This window comes from Nuphar pumila, chromosome 17 (assembly GCF_984573655.1).
Source record: "Nuphar pumila chromosome 17, dmNupPumi1.hap1.1, whole genome shotgun sequence".
Classification (NCBI taxonomy): Eukaryota; Viridiplantae; Streptophyta; class Magnoliopsida; order Nymphaeales; family Nymphaeaceae; genus Nuphar; species Nuphar pumila.
Window position 1 is genome coordinate 38,700,360 of NC_143265.1, and position 6,000 is coordinate 38,706,359.

Genomic DNA, 6,000 nt, shown 5'->3' on the forward strand with positions numbered 1-6,000 from the left:
ATAGTGGGGACACAGAGAAGTGTGCGAATCTGAGAGCTCAGGCGCACAGATTGTACTAAAGAAGAGAAGGAATCTTGAAAACTCTCATTATCAAGTCCTAAAAGGGATAACAAATGGTGTCAGGATGCGCCAAAGATGAACCTCAAGCTCTCGCTTCATGCTAGGACAACTAGAAAATATTGTCAAAATGTTGAAAATTGTTGTTGATTCAAAATAATTGAAAATAATGCATATTATTTTGAAAATATTCCTTCTTTTCTACCTGAAGTATTACCTCTGATTGGGCTTAACTCCGTAGAATCAAGATTCGAATTCAAATTGCTTGCAATTCACTTTCTATCAAGGAAGCTATCAATTTTCCTGATATGAACAGAAAAGAGAGTATTCTTGATATTGTGAAAGCAATTGGTGAAAGAATATTGATAATAGAATTTCATAAATTCTAAAGAAGATTCTTGGCAGATTTGGCAGTTTGATATCCTAGGATTCTTTTCTTATGATGATCTATCTGCCCTCTTTTTTTTTATTGGCAGAATTAGAGCTCTCTTGGTTTTTTTTTTTTTTTTTGGGGGGGGGGGTTACATCATCCTTTATTTTGGAGATGACCTGACTTTTCTTTCTTTTTTTTTTTGGAAGGGTACGTCACAAACTCCTTCAACTCAGAGATGTTCTGATCCTTCTTTGCCTGAGGGATTATCTTGACGGTATTGGCTCATTGGTTGAAAATCTCTTGATGATAGCATAAATTAAATACCTTTTAGGGTTTGTCGGGAGGTTCATCGCAGTCACCTTCATCTTGACGGTGATCTGAACTTTCCCTGAAAGGATCTGTCACAAACTTCTTCATCTTTGAGATGATTCAAATCTTCTTTGGCTCGGGGGTCTAACTCGCATAATTCATCTTCATCTTGACGACAATTGAGAGATCTCTTTTGCAGATATTTAATTGTTGCTTAAACAACTGAAGAGATATGGGAATTGAGTGATTTTTTCTATATCACCCAGAATATTTTGACTGCCTTATTTTCCAAGAATGATCTTTAAAAATGTGCCATTGACTGTGATCAATATCGATCACTTATGGCTCTGCAACAACATTGAATTTTCTTTTCTGGCCATATCGAGGATTTATTCTTCATCCTTTTGGTTGGCCAATAGAAAGATTTTGAATTTTGAATCCTTCTTTACGAAAGCTTTGTCCTTTTAGAAGTAATACTGAAGATATTCTAAGGTAATTCTTTTGTGTAATAAAGATTTCAAAATCAACAAGTATTTGATGACAAATTGGCAAAATGTTCTTGAAATCCTTCATGAAAGCGAGCATTTGGTGCACAACTCAACGCATCCATGACAAAAATTTTATTCTCCTTTCCCCAAAGGAGAATATTCGGAAATAGGAAATAGAAATTACTCCTCTCTTTCTTGAAGAGGAGGTGCTTGCAAAATGAACTTTCGAAGAGAAATTAAACTTTCGTCAAAACTTCCTAACATCAGGCTTCTCTTATAGAAATGGGCCGGTAATGGTGAGGTCGGTGAATTGATCATGAAGGAGCGAGTCCATCACACTCTCCCTGAAAGAGGGTCCTCCATGATGAAATGGCCTAGTATGAAATTGGGGTTACAAGGAAAGCAAACTTTCGTCGAAGCTCTCCCTGAACTAAGTATTCCTTATGTGAAATTGAAGATTTATTTTGCAAATGGTTCACAAAGAAACGAGTCCCTTCAAACTCTCCCTGAAAAGGGGCTAAGTGAACAAACGATAGCATGCGAAAAGAACGAGCTCCTTCGAACTCTCCCTATAAAAAGGGGCTCTCGCAAGAGGAAATGATTGAAATTGGTATTGAGTGACCAAAAAGGTCAAAATTTGGAAATTGGAGATTGAAAATTTGGAAATTGGAATTTAGAATTCATAGATTGAAAATTGGGAATTAGAAATTGATTGACTTGAAAGTCAAAATTGGACATTGGTCGACTCAAAGGTTGAAATTGAAAATTGATTGACTCAAAGGTCAAAATTAGAAATTGGTAATTAGAATTTGGAAATTGGAATTTGAATGACCTAAAGATCGAATTTGGAAATTGATTGACCTAAAGATCGAAGTTGAAAATTGATTGACCCGAAGGTTGAAATTGGAAATTTGGAAATTGATTAACCCGAAGGTCCAAATTGGAAATTGGTTTACTGGAAATGACATGGATTCAATAGGGATTCAGCATAAGAACGCCATTGGTTCAGTTAAGAACGACATTGGTTCACTGAGAACAACATAGATTTGGTAGGGATTTAGCCTAAGAACGACATTGGTTCAGTTGAGAATGACATTGATTCACTGGGAACGACATGGGTTCAATAGGGATTCAGCCTAAGAACGACATTGGTTCAATTGAGAACGACATTGGTTCATTGGGAACAACATGGGTTCAATAGGGATTCAGCCTAAGAATGATATTGGTTCAATTGAGAATGGCATTGGTTCACTGGGAATGACATGGATTCAATAGGGATTCAACCTAAGAACGACATTGATTCAATTGAGAACGACATTGGTTCACTGAGAACGACATGGGTTCAATAGGGATTCAACCTAAGAATGACATTGGTTCAATTGAGAACGACATTGGTTCACTGGGAACGACATGGGTTCAATAGGGATTCATCCTATGAACGACATTGGTGTAAACACCCCAAATTTTCACTATTATCCAGTGCTTACATTTCATGTGTCATTGCATATCATTGCATGAATTCAGCATATCATTTCATTGCATAGCATAGCATTGCATGTCATTGCATCTCATTTTCGAGATCCAACACTCCTATTTTTAAAATATTTAATCCAGATTTGAGTTTTAAAACTTTTCTTTTAAAAACAATTTCAAAACCTGGGTTTTTATTCAACATTCTATCATTTTCCAACCCCAGGACTTTATATTTCGAAATATTTTCTCAGAAAACAATCTGGATTCATGTTAAATTCAAATTTCAATCAATTTCAATTCTCAGATGAGACCCATTGAGATGGTGTCGCTTCTAAATTTCTCTATTCATCAAATTTCTCAAATTTTTGAAAGTTTCAGTCTGATCAGGACTCTGTCTCAGAGTCCTAATCCGGTCAGGAGTCTGTTTTGAAGTCTGTTTTACTTCCATTTTCAATCTTTTCTGTTTGTTTTCGAAATTTAGGTCATTTTACAGAGTTCAGTTAGTTCAGGACTCTATTTTAGAATTCGGTCGAGTTAGGAGTCTAACCCTGACTGTGTTTTCTAACTTATTTCATCATTTCTTGATAAAATCTTTCAAAAAATTTTACATTTGAATTCTAAAATTTAAAATATCAGAGTCCTAAGAGTTCAGGACTCTAACTCGGAGTTTCAGTTCGCTTGAGACCCTATTTTCAGAAATCTTGAAGTTCAAATATCGATTTTAACCCCTTTTCAAAGCCATTTTCAGTGTTTATTTCAAAATTTCCAAAACTCGATGTGGGCCCACTCAGTTGGCACCATATCCAGAGGAATTCTAACTCAGTTAGAACCTTATGCCATTTCAAAAATTCTAGTTTTAAGATTGCTTTTGAAAAATCCTTTTAAAAACTCCTTCAATTTCAAGTTTTAAAATCGTTTTTTGAAAAAAACACAAGTAGGGCCCACTCGGGTGGTGCCATATTCGAGTCAGTCGGGGCTAGACTAGGGTTAGTTGATGTCTTGGTTAGTGTTAGAGGTTTAGAAGAGTCAAAACCATTTTGAAAAACTCATTTTTTGAAAGTTAGTTTTTAAAACTAGTGTTTTTAAAAGGTTTTTAAAGGTGTTTTAAAAAGCCAAATGTAGAAAATGCCAAGTGGCATTACATTTGGGGATTGTTTAGGAAAGTCTAGGGGTTAATTAGGCACTAGTTTAGATAATTTAGGCTAGGGGTAGTTAGGTCTTTCCACCCAAAAATCGCCCCCCCTTAGAAGAGTCCAATTTTTTTAAAACATTTGATTTTTAACCTAAATTTTTTTTATAAATAGAAGGCCATAGGGGGTCGATTTTTTCCAACTTGCTCTCCTTGGGATTCTTGGAGCTTCTCTTTCCTCTCCAGCCCTTCCTCCATTGCAGCCACCTCAAGGTAATTATTTTGTTTAATTTTTAGCTTTTATTTCATGTTTTTAATAATTTTAAATCAATTTTAGCCATTAATACCTCCTATTTCATGGATTCAACCATGGTTTCACCTGAAGAATCATCAAGAATCGGCAAGAACGATCCAAGAAGGTGATCTAACCCTGTTTTGGGTGATTTACAGGGATTTTAATCCATTAGAATTAATTTTAATATGATTCTTTACCTTATTAACCAATAAAATACATGATTTACCCCTTTTAATGGGTTAAATCTATGTTTTAAAGGTGATATCAAATTCCAGCCATTGATTCCCTGTTTTTATTTTATTTTCATGGTTTATTAATGTTTGTTTTACGTTATATAGCATAGAAATAATTTTTATTTACTGTTTTATAGTTTATTTTATGGATTTACATTAGTTAATGCATGGTTTTTCAAGTTTCTTAAATTTCTGTGTGTTTTAGGTTTAGAACAGTAACGATAATGTTATTTCGGATTGAAGTACTCATTTGTTATTTCTGATTTTTTTATATGTGATGCATGCATGAGTTATTGAGTTACTGTAGAAAAATCAGAGGTTTTGGACCTCGGGAACCCTGTCAAAAAAAATCAGACATCAAATCAGGTTTTTAAAGCTTTAAAATCGTGGTTAAAATCAAGAAGGTAACTTTCTGTTATGATATTTCTCTCATATTATATTCGATTTTAGATCTGTAAAGTGATATGGATTCACATTGAGTAGATCTGTCTGCTGTGAAATTTTTGGATTTTTTTATCACTGTTTAGTATTTTTCCTTATTCAGAGAATCTGTTTTTAAATTTAGAACTCGTTAGGGTTTACCAAAACCCTGATCAGACTTGTGTTAGTCATAAATCCCAAACCACAGATCTGATTCATGATCTGTAAAAAGTGAGTATTGCTATTTTTTTGTCTACTGTTCACCACTAAAATTTCAGAGATTTTTGTTTAAGATTGCTATTTATGTATGTATTTTCAATCTGAAGTAGCCGTTTTAATCCCTGTTGAAAGTGATATATTTTAGCTCAGATTGCCGGAAGGGTTTCTCCCTAACTGGAGATTCTTTTTCCGATCTGTAAATTGAAAAATATCTGTTTTTTTTTAGTTAGTCTCTGTAAAATTTCATAAATTTTCATGGAGATTTGACCCCTGGTTCGGGTCTTGGATTGAAACTGGTTGATAAATTAGGTCAAAAATAGCATATTTTTAGGGTTTAATGCAATTTTCGGGTTAATTTAATGTCAAAAAATTATTTTTATAATTCTAAGTCAAAACTAGGGTTATAACAAGTGCAGGTACCAATTTTTATGGATTGTGGAATCCATTTGATGTCTAAATTAATAAAATTGCAAAACAGGGTACCCGAAGAATTCCAAAACTTTGCAAAAATCACAAAATTTGTGATATTCTTGGATTTTCGTGCATAAGCATATATTTTTAGGGTTTAATCATGTTCATAATCATATTAGGATGCTTTAGGTTTAGTTTGATGCTCATTTGATTTCATTTAGTGCATAAAACCTAAGTTTTTACCAAAATATTTTCTAAAAACCCTGATTTCAAGGCCATAGTCTTGCTATCGGGGGCAATTTGGTCATTTGACCTAAATTTCGAAATCCCTAACCCTAATTTTCATATTTTTAATCATGTCACATCATATCTAGTTTGATTTATCATTATTTGTATTTCAAAACTTGCATTTTATCAAATATCTTTCTGAAAACCCTAATTTCATGGCCATAGTCTTGTTATTAGAAGTATTTTGGTCATTTTGACCCCAATTTCGAAATTTCATATCTTATCTTCCTTATTTATTCAATTTTATTTCATACTTTATCATTTTGATTTAAGGGAATCATGGTAAAAAGGCTTATATCTAGCAA